Genomic DNA, 15503 nt, shown 5'->3' with positions numbered 1-15503 from the left:
CCTGTACACGTTTCTTTTAAAGTTTTATTTATTTATACGTTTATTTTTATTGAGAGGCAGAAAGGTGGGGGAGGGAAGAGACACAGAGAGAGAGATCTTCCATTTCCTGGTTCACTCTCCAAAAGCTCATCACCGTCAGGGCTTGGCCAAGCTAACACCAGAGATCAGAACCCAATCTGTTTCCCATCTGGTTTGCAAGGGCACAGAAGCAGGAAGCTGGAATCAGAGGTGGAACCGGCTGGCGTCGAGGCTCACTTGGCTAATCCTCTGCCTGCGGGGCCAGCACACCGGGTTCTAGTCCCGGTTGGGGCACCGGATTCTGTCCCGGTTGCCCCTCTTCCAGGCCAGCTCTCTGCTGTGGCCCGGGAGTGCAGTGGAGGATGGCCCAAGTGCTTGGGCCCTGCACCCCATGGGAGACCAGGAGAAGCACCTGGCTCCTGGCTTCGGATCAGCGCGGTGCACCGGCCACGGCGGCCTTTGGAGGGTGAACCAACGGCAAAAAGGAAGACCTTTCTCTCTGTCTCTCTCTCACTGTCCACTCTGCCTGTCAAAAAAAAAAAGTGGAACCAGGTCTGGAACCCGGGCACTCCAGAAAGGGTGCGGCACTCCCAAGCAGCAGCTTAACGGCTATGCTCAACACCAATCCAGGACTTTTCCTGAACTGATTCTGACAGCCCAGGAAACACACGCAAACCAAAATGTGGGGGAAGGGATGCCTTTTGCAGTGCTGGGACGTACGGAGACAGAAGCCCATGTATAGCTCATCTATTGCTCTGTGTCGAATGACTCCAAAACCTTTAACCAGCAAACATTTGTCTTCACAACTCCTGTGCATCGGGGGCTCAGGAAGTATTCATCCAGGGAGAGGTCTGGCTCAGACTGTGTCAAGATGTGGGTCCCTGTCACCCATGCGGGAGACCGGAAGGAGTTCCAGGATCCTGGCTTTTGTAAGGCATTTTGAGATTTTGAGGAATGAGCCAGTGGATGGAAGATCTCTGTCTGCCTATTTCTCTCTTTCAAGTAAAACAGAAAATAAACAGGGGCCGGCGCTGTGGTGCAGTGGGTTAAAGCCCCAGCCTAGAGTGCCGGCATCCCCTATGGGTGCCGGTTCGAGTCCTGGCTGCTCCTCTTCCAATCCAGCTCTTTGCTATGGCCTGGGAAAGCAGTAGAAGATGGGCCAACTCCTTGGGCCCCTGCACCACATGGGGGACCCAGAAGAAGCTCCTGGCTCCTGGCTTCAGATCAGCTCAGCTCTGGCCATTGTGGTCATTTGGGGAGTGAACCAGTGGAATGGAAGACCACTCTCTCTGGCTCTATCTCTCTTTCAAATAAATAAAAAATAAATCCTTAAAAAATAGAAAATAAATAAAAATAATTGGGGGGAAAAAGACATTGGCTGGGGCTGCATCTCCTGAAAATCTGCCTCCAAGGGGCTGTCTGGCACAGCCGGGAGGTGTGCTGCTCTGGGCAGGAGGCCGCTGTGAATTCTCCACAGTGCAGCTCAGCATCCTCACGGCAGGGTGCGCGTCTGGCTCCCCCTGGCAAAGGGGTGCAAGAAAGAGCAAATAGGAGCCTCCCAAGTGCCATTCTGCCATGTCCCCAGCATCCTAGGGTTACATGGGTCAGCTGGAGGCAGCTGGGGGCATGGCTGCCAGGGGCGGAGCTGACACTATAACACGTGGTTATAGTGACCTGTGTGGCCAGGTGAGATGCATCTGTGGCCCGCACCCCCATTCCATCCGACCACGTGGGGTCAGATCCGCGAGACTCTGCCTGGTGGAGCAAGCCACTCCTGCCTCGATGACAACGGGTGGACCCAGGTGTCCCCGTGACTGTGTGTTTATGTTCTATGCTCTCTCAGCTGCCTGGTGCCCGTCTGCATGGCCAAGCGGTTCTGAGCTTGTCCCGGCTTCAGCCTAAGGGTCTTGCACATGCCAAAGCCGTGCCTGGAGTTGCCTGCAGGCTGTTGTGGGGTGGGGGGTGTCTGGTTTCCAGCCACAGAAACCAACCCTGGCCTGACTTAAACGGAAGGGGCTTTACTGGTTTTGGGAAAGGGCTGCCTTGGGGAGGGGCAGCAGAAACCCTGGGCTGGCCTTGCTGGCACTCAGCCCCCTCCCAGCTTGCTCCTCCTTGCATCGGCTGGCTGGACCTAAGTGGGCAGACACGGAGGCAGCCGACTCTTTAGAAGCGAAGACCACTCGCAGAGGGCTGGCCCGTCTTCAGAGGCCAGCCGAGGCTGGTTCCTGTGAGGCGGGGGGAGGGGGAGGGGGAGGGAACGCTGCCCGAGGGAGACAATAGCTGCCCACTGCCTCATTCCAAGTGGATGTCGTCAGTGACCTGTGCAGAGCCCGGCACTCCCTGTTGCTCGCAAGGACGCCTGAGCTCATCTGCTGAAACTCTGAAGAGCGCAGACATTTGAAACACACACAGAGAAAGACCCACGGGTGAGGGCCCGGCCGATGGGGACCCACCTGCCACACAGCCTTCTGCTCCGGCTCCCACCCGCCTGCACCCTCCTGTTGCCTTTTGGAGCAGGTCTCAGACACTGAGCAGTTCGTAGATTTCAGTATGCACCCCGAAAAGATACTGGTTCATAGCCATGCCCACCACCACCCCTAAGAGAATTTTTTTTTTTTTTGGACAGGTAGAGTTAGACAGTGAGAGACAGAGAGACAGAGAGACACAGAGAAAGGTCTTCCTTTTTCCATTGGTTCACCCCCCCAAATGGCTGCTATGGCCGACACGCTGTGGCCAGCGTACCGCGCCGATCTGAAGCCAGGAGCCAGGTGCTTCTCCTGGTCTCCCATGGAGTGCAGGGCCCAAGCACTTGGGCCATCCTCCACTGCCCTCCCTGGCCACAGCAGAGAGCTAGCCTGGAAGAAGAACAACCAGGACTAGAACCCAGCGCCCCAACTGGGACTAGAACCCGGGGTGCCAGTGCCACAGGTGGAGGATTAGCCTAATGAGCCATGGTGCCAGCCCCCTAAGAGAATCTTAAGGATGCCATGATGTTATCAAATTTCTGGCCAGTGTTTAGCTTTTCATTTTTTAAACACTGACTGAGGTATGATTCACATACCATGAGATGCACGTGCTGCCGGCATGCTAAGGTTACACGGATTTTGGCATATTTAAAGCTGTTCCATCGTCACTATGATCCCCTTTCTGAATACGTCCATCACCCCCAAATCTCCTTTGTAGCCAGTTTCAGTCACTCCTCCCTCCAGCCTTCAGCTCCAGCCATCACCGGTCTTTCTCCTCTGGTCTCGCCTCTTTTCCACCGCTTTCAAGAGCCGGGGAGCATGTGGCACGTGGCCTTTTGTGCCTGAGTTCTTCCATGCAGCACAGGTTTAGGGACTGTGACTGTTGTTACATGGAGCAGTGATTCCTCTCTCTTTTAAATGGTCATTTATTTGAAAGGCAGAGTTACAGAGAGAGGGAGAGAGACCTTCCATCCACTGGTTCACTCCTTGAATGGCTGCAATGACTGGGGCTGCGCCAGGCCGAAGGCAGGGGCCTGGAAATCTGTCCGGGTCTACCACATGGGTGGCAGGGACCCAGGGATTCAGGCCATCGTCTTCAGCCTTTGCTGGTGCATTAACACAGAGCTGGATAGGAAGTGGAGCAGCCAGGACTCGAACCGGAGTCCACATGGGATGCCGGCACTGTGGGAGGTGGCTTAACCCTCTGAGCCAAAGCACTGGCCCTAGGCCTTTCTTTTGACTGCTGATGATGCCATAGTTTTTAAGAAAGTCGGACGGACGGATGGCTCCCAGGGTTTGGCTGCGAGAGTAACATCGCTGCTGTGAGCGTTCACGGACTTGTCTCTCACATATGTTTGCCTTTCTGTGGAGCAGATTCCTGTGGGTGGAACTGTGGGGTTACAGACCAAGTATATGTTTAACATCCTACCAGCTCCCCAGACTGTTTTCCCAAGCGGCTGCAGACGTCAGCATTCCCAACAATGGATGAGGTCCTCTTAATCCCTTTAGTCTGTGTTTCCCCTCCATTTCCTTTTCTCCTCCCCTCCCCCTTTCAATTTATTTAAGAAACTGGGTCATTTGTCCATTGCAGTTTCCCACAGTCTGACTTTTGCTGGCTGCATTGTGGTTGGTTACTGTCTGAACCCAGGGAAGAGAAAAGCTTTTCTGATCAGGCTCAGATACACACAGCCACCAACATGGCTGCAGATTAGTAGGCAAGGAAACTGTGGAAATAGTGATCGAAAATAAGATTAGGCCATGGATACAGGCCGTACACAAAACAGAAACCCTGACATCTTAAGAACTTGGCAGAAATGGATCCTGGTTTTAGTTCTGAGCTATGTAACAGCAAGAGGTGCTATTTGGCTACAAGATTCACTCTCCATATAATTTTTTTAAAAAGTGTGTGTACGTGTGTGTGTGTGTGGGGGGTGGACAGCACTCTGGCAAGCAAGTGAAGCCATTACTTGCAACGCCGGCATCATATCAGAGTGCCAATTCGAGTCCCAGGAGCTCCACTTCCAGTGTACCCCCTCTTCCTATGTGCTTGGGAAAGCAGCGGCAGATGGCCCAAGTGCTTGGACCCCTGCCACCCATGTGGAAGACCCAGATGGAGTTCCAGGCTCCCGGCTTCAGCCTGGCCCAGCCCTGACTTTTGAGGCCATCAGAGAATGAAGCAGGGAGAGAATATCTTTGTGTGTCTCTCCCTCTCTGTCACTCTGCCTATCAAATCAATCAATCAATCAATCAGAAATTTGTTTAAAGCCAACAGCTCTGTAGAAGCTGACTTTTTTTTTTTTTTTCCTGGCAGAGATCAGAGAAAACTGCTGGCCCTAATTTCCACTTCCCTCTTTGGGACAGGGTGGGAACTTGGGGACCAGAAGCTCCAGGTGACCAAGCCACACAGAGAGGCTTCTTGGGGACCTGAGCAGACAACAAAAACAGACTCCTCGCGCTACATCAAAGAAGGCAGCTATCAGCTGCAGCACCACAGGGCCTTTGACTTTCATCGTCAAAGCCACCAGGCTTCTGTGTGTTTTTATCACCCAAGCCCCAGTGTGCAGCTATGAAGGCAGAGACATTCAGGTAGTTCAGCATCTACAACACGACCCACCCTCCCAGGTCTACACCAACCACACCCTCCCTACCAGAAATAGGAAAAAAAAAAAAAAAAACCCACACCTACAGTTAATTCAGAGCACAAGTTTCACTCCTAGGTCAGACAGAATTACAGAGAGAGGTAGAGACAGAGAGAGAGGTCTTCCATCCGCTGGTTCACTCCCCAGATGGCTGCAACGGCCAGAGCTGCATCGATCCGAAAGCAGGAGCCAGGAGCTTCTTCCGGGTTTTGGGCCATCTTCTACTGCTTTCCCAGGCCATAGCAGAGAGCTGGATCAGAAGAGGAGCAGCTGGGACTAGAATCGGCGCCCAAATGGGATGCTGGCACTTCAGGCCACAGTGCCTTGGCCCCATAACACCTTTATTTGTAACAGCAACAAAGTAGCCACCACCCAGGCCTCCATCACTGAGGAATGAATGAGCCAAATACAAGAGATAAAACAGGCAAACACATGGAGACAGGAGATGGATCAGTGGTTTGCTTAGGACTTAATGGATGGGATGTTTGGGAAGGGGGAGGTGACAATGAAGGGCGCCCTGAGAGTTATAAAGTTAACTGCGGTGGTGGATGCCCATCCTGGCGGATGCAATAACGCCACCCTACTGCAGGCTTGTCATCGGTGTGAATTATCTCTCAGAGCTGGGGTTAGGCGTCTGGCCCAGCAGTTAGGCTGGCAGTAGGGGGCTGGCACTGTGGCGCGGCGGGTTAAAGTCCTGGCCTGCAGCACCGGCATCCCATGTGGGCGCTGGTTCCAGTCCCGGCTGCTCCATTTCCAATCCAGCTCTCTGCTGTGGCCTGGGAAAGCAGTGGAGGATGGCCCAAGTCCTTGGGCTCCTGTACCTGTATGGGAGACCAGGAAGAAGCTCCTGGCTCCTGGCTTCATATCAGCTCAGCTCAGCTCTGGCCATTGTGGCCATCTGGGGAGTGAACCAGCGGATGGAAGATCTCTCTCTCTCTCTCTCTCTCTGGCTCTACCTCTCTCTGTAACTCTTTCAAATAAGTAAAAATAAATATTAAAAAAAGATGTCAGTTATCACAACATTCCACATGGGAGTGCCTAGGTTTGATTCCTGGCTCCAGCTCCCAGCTTCCTGCCAGCATGGACCCTGGGAGGCAGCAGTGACCGCTCAAGGAGTTGGGTTCCTGCCACCCATGGGGGAGACCTGGATTGAGGTCCCCGCCTCACGCTATAGCCTCCTAGCTGTTGTGCGCATTTGGGGAGTGAACCAGAAGATGGGAGCTCAGACTGCCTTTCAAACCAAAAAAATTAGCTAAAATTTTGTATGAATTAAAGTCAGTTAAGTTAAATCAAATAATTTCAATTGTCTTTTTTTTTTTTTTTTTTTTGACAGGCAGAGTGGACAGTGAGAGAGAGAGACAGAGAGAAAGGTCTTCCTTTTGCCATTGGTTCACCCTCCAATGGCCGCTGTGGCTGGCGCACCGCGCTGATCCGATGGCAGGAGCCAGGTGCTTCTCCTGGTCTCCCATGGGGTGCAGGGCCCAAGCACCTGTGCCATCCTCCACTGCCCTCCCAGGCCACAGCAGAGGGCTGGCCTGGAAGAGGGGCAACCGGGACAGAATCCGGTGCCCCGACTGGGACTAGAACCCGGTGTGCCGGCGCCGCAAGGCGGAGGATTAGCCTAGTGAGCCGCGGCGCCGGCCTCAACTGTCTTTAGAGGTAAACTCTAAATATCTTTTCTCACAAAATTCGAAAGTTTTGGCCCCTGTTTTAGGCAAAGTTGCAGGAAGCAGCAGCCTCCTAGTACAGATCCGAGACCCCGCACCTGTCCTCCTCCTGCCTCGGGTGACGCATGGCTGGGGTGTCTGACACGCGCAAGAGCATTGACCGGGAGGTCGGCACCAGCACTGGTGACAGCCTCTTGGAACACAGCCAGCTTCCCACACCATGCACCTGCCTGCTCCTGGAGCCCAGGGGTCTCATCACAGGGTCTAAAACAGGGTCTCCCCAGTAACAGAGATGCCTGGCTCTGACCAAGCGTTTATTTGCACCTCAAAGTCCCGGGTGGATATCAGTCTTTCCCTCACTCCTTACTGCTTCCACCTTGCCCAAGAGCAAGCTTCATGCCACCGAGCTCTCTGCTCGCTCCAGACCACGCCGCTGATGCAAGCCCACACCGTCCCGCAGGAGCTAAGTCGTTGCAATAGTCTCTATCTTTAGAGCAACTTATAAATGGGAAATGTGCAAAGAATTCATTAGTGTGTGAAGCCCAAGAGGGCAGGTGATCTTGGACCTTGGCACATAGCAGGTGCCCAGAACCACTTTTGTAGAGTACACACGTGAGCCCGCATCTACAGCTACAGGAAACCTCGCGTTATGTCCTCAAAGCATCAACGTTGTGCAAAACCCCTGTCTGCAGCCAGTACGGGGTTTCCTCGCCCTCTGTTCCAGGATTGTGCAAAACTGTCTCATCCAGGCTGGAACGTGGGAGGAGGGCGCCAGCCTCTGGCTCTCACTGACCTTTGCCTGCTGCTGTCCGAGGCCAAAAGGCCCCCCAGAGCTGGAGCAGCCCCCAGCTTCAGGCTGAGGCACGCCGGGCACTGGCAAGGCCGGCAAGTCCAGTTCCTGAGACGCAGCCTACGTGGCCCCGTCTACTCCTTGGGGCCCTTCACGAGAGCAGGATTCAGGCCCCTGCTGCTCGCAGCACCCTGCAGCCCGGGTCCTCCCGACCCTGGCTTGTGATCCTTCCTCGGGGGCTGGGCCACCCTATCCAGGAGCGGGTCTCCACCACCCTCCAGGGCTAGAATGACAACACCTCACTGGGATGATTTTTGAGGTCTTATGTTGTTTTCAAAGTCGGATTCGCTGGCAAGTGCCCAAAGTGGGGGAGTTACCGTCACTTCCCATGTCATCGCTTCCCATTGTACGGCCAGGAGGCTGAGGGTCAGCGAGGAGGGGCTCTGGGATGGCCGTGCCCTGGAGCCCAGCATCCTGGCTCCCACAGACCAAAGACCCTTCCACAGGCCCCCTTGGCTTCCCAGCCTCTGCAGGGGTGTGGGGAGAGACTGCAGCCATCCTGCTCACCCCTGCCCTTGCAGGGCCTCGTCCCAGCTCACAGAGGCCGCTGGTGCAAAACAAGCGGCGGAGGCAGAGGAGCGAGGCCGCATCCCTAACCCCGGCTCGCCCCTGGACCGCTTGCTGGGTCAGTGCACATTTTTATCAGCATTTTCTTTTTATTTATTTGAAAGGCAGAGTGATGGGGGGGGGGAGGGAGAGACAGAGAGAGATCTTCCATCTGCTGGTTCACTCCCCAAATGGCTGCAACAGCTGGGGCTGGGCCAGACCGAAGCCAGGAGCCAGGAGCTTCTTCCGGGTCTCCCATGTGGGTGGCAGGAGCCCTGGCACTTGGGCCATCTGCTGCTGCTTTTCCCAGGCCATTAGCAGGGAGCTGGATCATAAGTGGAACAGCTGGGACTTGAACCGGTGCCCCTAGGGGATGCAGCCTTGTTGCACCAGCGTGGCTCCGTGCTTTCTCCACCAAACGCCTGCAAGGATGAGGGCGAGCCTGGGAGAGCAGGCGGCACAGCGGCAGGGGAGCCGGGCACCCGTCATCTCGCCGCCGGCTCGGGTTTCCTGGCTTTGTGCAAACCTCCAGAGCGCACAGGGGCGGCGCGGGTGCCAGGACTCGGGGCGGTGCTCCGTGGGCTGCATCAGGTGCAACGGCCTCCACAAACGCGCTCGCTGGAGGCCGGCCTCGGTTGCCGTGGGTTGAGCCAGGGCCTGAGACGCCGGCGGCTTCCCGGACGAGCGCCGGTTCTAGGCCCGGCTGCTTCGCTCCGATCCAGCTCCCTGCTAAGGCGCCTGGGAAAAGCACCAGCAAATGACCCGAATCCTTGGGCCCGCGCACCAGGGGGGCGCCCCTGGCCGCTGCTTTGGCCTGGCCCAGCCCTGGCCGCTGTTGGCCATCTGAGGGGTGAACCAGCAGGTGGAAGACCCCTCTCTCTGTAACTCTGCCTTTCAAATCATAAATCACCTTTAAAAAACAGTATTTTTTTTTAACTAAAAATCTGGGTTCTTGGCATTCATGTCTTATGGCTCAAGCTATTATAATCCAAGCGGAAATTAAACAGAAAAAGGCCCGACCGTAGGAGTTCTGTGGACGCCTCCAGAGCTCCGGCCGCGACGCCTGTGAGGAGAAATGGCGGCGGGCGCCGGCCGCTCGTGGAAGCCGCTTCTTCCTCGCTCGGCTCCGGACGCAGCGGGCCTGGCCCCTGTTTTGGACAAGGGAGACGCCACGGTAGCGGCCCACACCCTCGAGGAGCGTGGGCGCCGTCGGAGGCGCCGGGGGCGGTGTGACCACCCTCCTGTCACTCAGGAGGAGTGACGCGACATGGCCACGCCCCGCGCGCCCGGCGGCGGGAAGCTGGGGGCGTGGCCTTGCGGACACGCCCCCTCCGCGCAGCGCCCAGGTGCGAGGCCCCGCGTCTCGGCTGCGCGGGGCTCCCCACGCTCTCGCGTGTCCGTGCGGCGAGGGAAAGCAGCAGCGAGCTGGCTGCGAGAGGCCCGCGGAGCTCACGTTATGGTGCCAGGTGCCTCGAAAAGTCCAAGGGAAAAATGAAATTGCAAGATTTCTTACATAAAGTTCATGAAACAAAAAAAGTATTATGACAAAATCGTGCATGGATTTCAAATTTTTCTTGCATCAGAATACACTCAGCTCTTCTTCTGCCACCCCTTCCTCGACAAAGGCTCTCGGTGGAGGTGAGCCCGCAAGGAGACTTCATCAGATTTGCCAGCATTTTCCCACCAGTTTACGGCGGTAAACGTGGCTACCAGAGGAGACCTGGGACAAAGCAATACCCGCTGTCCCAGAAAAGCACCCAGTACTTACAAAATGAAAGCTGAGTCCCCCACAGAATCCCTGAATCCCTCTCGCTGCGGAGACCGTAAAACCTGGATTCCCAGGGGGAAGCCAGGGCAGGAGGCCCCCCATACTTGCTTTCGCCCAGCAAGTATGCAGTGCGTGGTGGGGTGCTGCCCGCGCCCACCTGTCTCTGCGGATTGCAGTCGGCAGCGGGAAGATGGGACTCCTCTCCTGGCTGCCAGAAATGTAGCAAACCCTGAGTGTCCTACGGGAGGCCACCGTCGGCAGAGCTGGTGGCAGCTCCAATGGCAGGCTGTGATGTCATGGCTGGGGTTCAAAGGGCAAACTTTCCTGGCAGCCTCCCCAGTGCCAGTTTCCTTCCGCTGGTTCACTCCCCGAATGGCCTCAACTGGCCGGAGCTGCACCGATCCAGAGCAGCTGGACTCTAGAGTCGACGTCCGTATGGGATGCCCACGCTGCGGGTGGAGGATTAGCCTACTGCGCCATGGCGCCGGCCCCACCCTTCCTTTTTTTTCTTTTTCTTTTTTTTTTTTTTTTGACAGGCAGAGTGGACAGTGAGAGAGAGAGAGAGAGAGAGAGAAAGGTCTTCCTTTGCCGTTGGTTCACCCTCCAATGGCCGCCGCGGCTGGCGCACCGCGCTGATCAGAAGGCAGGAGCCAGGTGCTTCTCCTGGTCTCCCATGGGGTGCAGGGCCCAAGCACTTGGGCCATCCTCCACTGCACTCCCGGGCCGCAGCAGAGAGCTGGCCTGGAAGAGGGGCAACCGGGACAGAATCTGGCACCCCGACCGGGACTAGAACCCGGTGTGCCGGCGCCGCTAGGTGGAGGATTAGCCTAGTGAGCCGCGGCGCCGGCCCCACCCTTCCTTTTTGAAGAACAGAACTGCGGCGGGGGCAGTGGTGAGCTGAGCTGCAACACCACACTGCCCCTCCACGCAGTCATGGCTGATGTGTCTCGGCTGAGGTCACTGACTCCACGGCGACTGACTTTCCTGGTTTCAGCAATAGACGTTCTGCGCCTCGGGAGCCCCATCCGTCCCAGGGAATCAGGATCAGCGGAGGACTCCGAGACGGGGGTGGGGGTGGGGGATGCGAGTGACAAGCGCCGTCTCCTTCCTACCGCAAAGAACGTGGGCTCCAGGCTCGAGTGAGCAATGAATGGCAAGCAAGGAGCCGCGAGGGAACAGGAAGAACCTGCTATCCAAGGACTGCTGGGGTGGGGTGCCAGTGTCACAGTGCAGCGGGCTAAGCTGCTGCCTGTGATGCCGGCATCCTGTAGGACCAGCGGTTCGAGTCCCAGCTGCTCTACTGAGCCAGCATTCCTGCAAATGCGCCTGGGAAAGCAGTGGATGGTGCCCAAGTTCTTTTTTTATTAAAGATTTATTTTTTATTTATTTGAAAGACAGAGTTACAGAGAGAGGGAGAGACAGAGAGAGAGGTCTTCCATCTGCCGGTCCACTCCCCAGATGGCTGCAATGGCCAGAGCTGCGCCAATCTGAAGCCAGGAGCTTCTTCCGGGTCTCCCACGTGGGGGCAGGGGCCCAAGGACGTGGGCCATCTTCAACTGCTTTCCCAGGCCACAGCAGAGAGCTGGATTGAAAGAGGAGCAACCGGGACTAGAACCAGCACCCATATGGGATGCCGGTGCTTCAAGCCAGGGCGTGAACCTGCTGTACCACAGCACCTGCCCTGCCCCAAGTTCTTGCACCCCCTTTCCCATGTGTGAGAACCCGATGGAATTCCAGGCTTCTGGCTTTGGCGTAGCCCAGCCCTGGCTGTTGGGGGGCGTATGGGGAGTGAACCATAGGATGGAAGATTTCTCTCTCTCTCTCTCTCTCTCTCTCTCTCTCTCTCTCTTTCTCTTTCTCTTTCTCTCTGTCACTCTGCCTTTCAAATAAAAACTCTTTTTATAAATCTACTAAAAATGTTAACTGGGTATAGAATTGCCAAACGGGTGAGGGTCAAAGAGGATTCCACATGGGTCTCAGAGGTAGTGACTGGATGAAGTCAATGCTGCGCTTAGGGAGGGGGAAGGGAGGAGGCTGGAATTACTCCTATCAGGGAACTTACAGGAGCTGAGGAGGGAGGGGCTGCTGCCCTGCTGGTGCGAGGCTGATTCTACAAAGCCTTAGAAAGATGGCAGACTTGCTGCCGCAGCTGCTACAGAGAGGAACTGACGATGCCGGCATAAAGAAGCCTTGCTAGCGTCAAGCCTAGAGGGACAGGAAACGGAGAGAGACCCCCACAGGGAGGAAGAGGAGGGAGGGGGTCCTTTCTTACTCGTCCAGCCTTGCAGGCTTTCTCTCTCGCCACCTTTTGGAAGCACCCAAGAAGGAGCCACTGCGGAACCTGGAGAGCTCTTCCCGGCCCCAGCATCACCGCTGAGCCTACAAGGGTGGATTTGGAGCCTGGAGACCATAACTGAACACCGGGCACGATCCTCTCGCGTTCCCTGGGAGGAAACCACCACGCCGACCTCTGCCAACATCATGGCCTTGCTTTCCCTTAGGGTTTCCTCACGAATGCCTGCAACCCTAAACAAAACGGTTGCTTTCACCTCTTTTTACAGCTTCTTAGGGTTGGATTTACACTGCAGAAGGGCTTCTGCCTCTGGCTTTAGGAACTGTCTCAAGATGCATCCACATTTTGCCCGTGGCTGTGGCTGGCTCATTTCCAATGCTTCCCCGTATTCTGTTGTGCAGACAGACCATGCTTTACCTGCTCAACTGGTGATGGACGTTTGTGGTGATCGCTCCGCGAGTAGTTGTTTTTTTTTTTTTGTTTTTTTGTTTTTTTTTTTTTTTTTTTTTTTGACAGGCAGAGTGGACAGTGAGAGAGAGAGAGAGAGAGAGAGACAGAGAGAAAGGTCTTCCTTTGCCGTTGGTTCACCCTCCAATGGCCGCTGCGGCCGGTGCGCTGCGGCCGGCGCACCGCGCTGATCCGATGGCAGGAGCCAGGAGCCAGGTGCTTCTCCTGGTCTCCCATGGGGTGCAGGGCCCAAGCAGTTGGGCCATCCTCCACTGCACTCCCTGGCCACAGCAGAGAGCTGGCCTGGAAGAGGGGCAACCGGGATAGAATCCGGCACTCCGACCACAACTAGAACCCCGAGTGCTGGCACCGCAAGGCGGAGGATTAGCCTAGTGAGCCGCGGCGCCGGCTGCCACGAGTAGTTCTTACACACATACTCTGGGGTGTGTAGGCTCATTCCAGCTGCCCCAGGGATAGTGATCCCCAAAGTGTAGCCCCAGACCAGCGCTACCTGTGTCAGCTGGGGACTTGTTAGGAATGCTGCAGCCAGGAGAACAAGATGGGGGTGGGGAAAGGGGAGACTTCACAGCTGGGTATAGAAGCGGAAACAAAGAACCGTGGTCATTAGGGTGTTATTTTCGTCCAGTACTTTTATCTGATGTCATATTCTGGGAAGTTAGCACCAGTCCTCATGTCTCACGAGGTAATTTGGAAGGCCAGGTGGTTTCATTACTGTCTCTGTCTTAAGTCATCTCACACAGAGTTGCCCTGTGACACAGCCTAACTGGGCAGCACCAACCAGATAAAAGTTTCCTGAAAGATGACTGTTACCAAGCAACAGGCCAATGTTATCCAAGACTTGAGTCAGGGGCTGGCGTTGTGGCATGGCGGGTTAGGCTGCTGCTTGAAGAAACGGCATCCTATACGGGCACCAGTTCGAGTCCCAGCTGCTCCACTTCTGATCCAGCTCTCTGCTAATGCACCTGGGAAAGCAGCAGAAGATGACCCATGTCCTTGGGCCCCTGCACCCACATGGAAGACCCAGAAGAAGCTCTTGGCTCCTGGCAGATGCCACGGCTCAATAGACTAATCCTCCACCTGCGGTGCCGGCACACCGGGTTCTAGTCCTGGTTGGGGTGCCGGATTCTGTCCCAGTTGCTCCTCTTCCAGTCCAGCTCTCTGCTGTGGCCAGGGAGTGCAGTGGAGGATGGCCCAGGTCCTTGGGCCCTGCACCCACATGGGAGACCAGGAGAAGCACCTGGCTCCTTTGGATCAGCGCGGTGTGCTGGCTGCAGCGGCCATTGGGGGTGAACCATCAGAAAAGAAAGACCTTTCTCTCTGTCTCTCTCTCTCACTGTCCACTCTGCCTGTCAAAAAAAAAAAAAAAAAAAAAAAAAAAAAAAAAAAAAAAGCTCTTGGCTCCTGGCTTTTGACTGACCCAGCCCTGACCATTGTGGCCATTTGGGGAGTGAACCAGCAGATGGAAGACCTCTCGCTCTCCCTCTCTCTCTATATAACTCTGTCTTTCAAGTAACAATAATAATAAAAGACTTGAATCAATGGGACTTAGCAAGACCACAAAAGTCAGTGGTTGAGAGAATGTAGTGTATGGGCAAAGAAGACTATTAGAGCATTGTTCTGTTTTCTTATTAAATTTCAATTATAAAGTTGTATTTTTCCCAATTGGAACTGCAACATGTGTTCACTGCAGAAAATGAGCAAAAATACATAAAACAGAAACTAAATTCGTGCACAGTCTCACGATTGTGAAGCATTTCTGACCCCCGAGGCAGGCAGGATCCTGGCGTGTGCTGGCTGCACTGTCTCTGCGCCTGCGATTTCTTTCCCGCGTCAGTCAGATGGGGCTGAGAGGTTGCCCAGACAGTCCACAGGACACGACCGCGCGGGTTGTCTGTGAAGTGTTTCTGAAGCCGTCGGCATCTGGGGTGGGGGGGGGGTCAGCCGGCTGAGGAAGGAAGATCACCCTCCCCCGTGTGGACAAGCATCATCCAATCCAACGACTTATTAAAGTAAATTTAGAAAAAAAAATTTCCATTCAATTTGGAAGGCAGAGAGACAGATACAGAAGGATGCAGAGAGAGATTCCATCCACTGACCCCCTGCCCCACCTCCCAGCGATGCCCCAATGCTCACAACAGCCAGTGCTGGGCCAAGCTAAAGCCAGGAGCCAGGAACAACTCCCACCTGGGTCTCCCACCTGGGTAGCAGGGTCCCAACTACGTGAACCACCACCTGCTGCCTCCCGCTGGTGCCTCTGGGCCTCCACCTTGCGGGTGGCAGACCACGCCTCGTAATCAGTGCTCGCACGTCCCACTGGCTCCGTCCCGACAACAGATCTGCACGGCTCACTTCCTTTGCCATTTTCGGGAAGGCCTTCCCAGAACCCCGGGGGCTAGAACATGTTTGGGTCCCAGGAGGTGCCTGGTAACTAAGATGGAATTAATCCAGGCAGGAACAAGGCCCTGCAGTACAGCGGATACAATGGCAAACTTTGTACTCAGAACTTAAACACCAAGACTGTCCAACTTCAGAAGAGGGGTTCTGGATGAGTCTGGCGCGGGCCACGCTCTCTACTGGCCGAGTGGGTGAATAAGGGTGAGCTTTTGCTCTTCCTTCATCGCTGGAGCTGTCCAGGGGGCTGAGGAACTACTGTCTTGCAAAGCTCTGAAGGCCGAGGACAGTTTTCCAAGTAAAAGAGAGGTCACTTATCCGTTTATCTATTCAACAAAGATTACTGAGTCCCTACTCCACAGCACCATGGCTGGGGGTACGAGGAGCAAAGCTGGAGG

The sequence above is a fragment of the Oryctolagus cuniculus genome, chromosome 19, assembly GCF_051225735.1.
Source record: "Oryctolagus cuniculus isolate XC-2025 breed Fujian yellow rabbit chromosome 19, ASM5122573v1, whole genome shotgun sequence".
NCBI lineage: Eukaryota > Metazoa > Chordata > Mammalia > Lagomorpha > Leporidae > Oryctolagus > Oryctolagus cuniculus.
Note: the sequence above shows the minus strand (reverse complement) of the source record.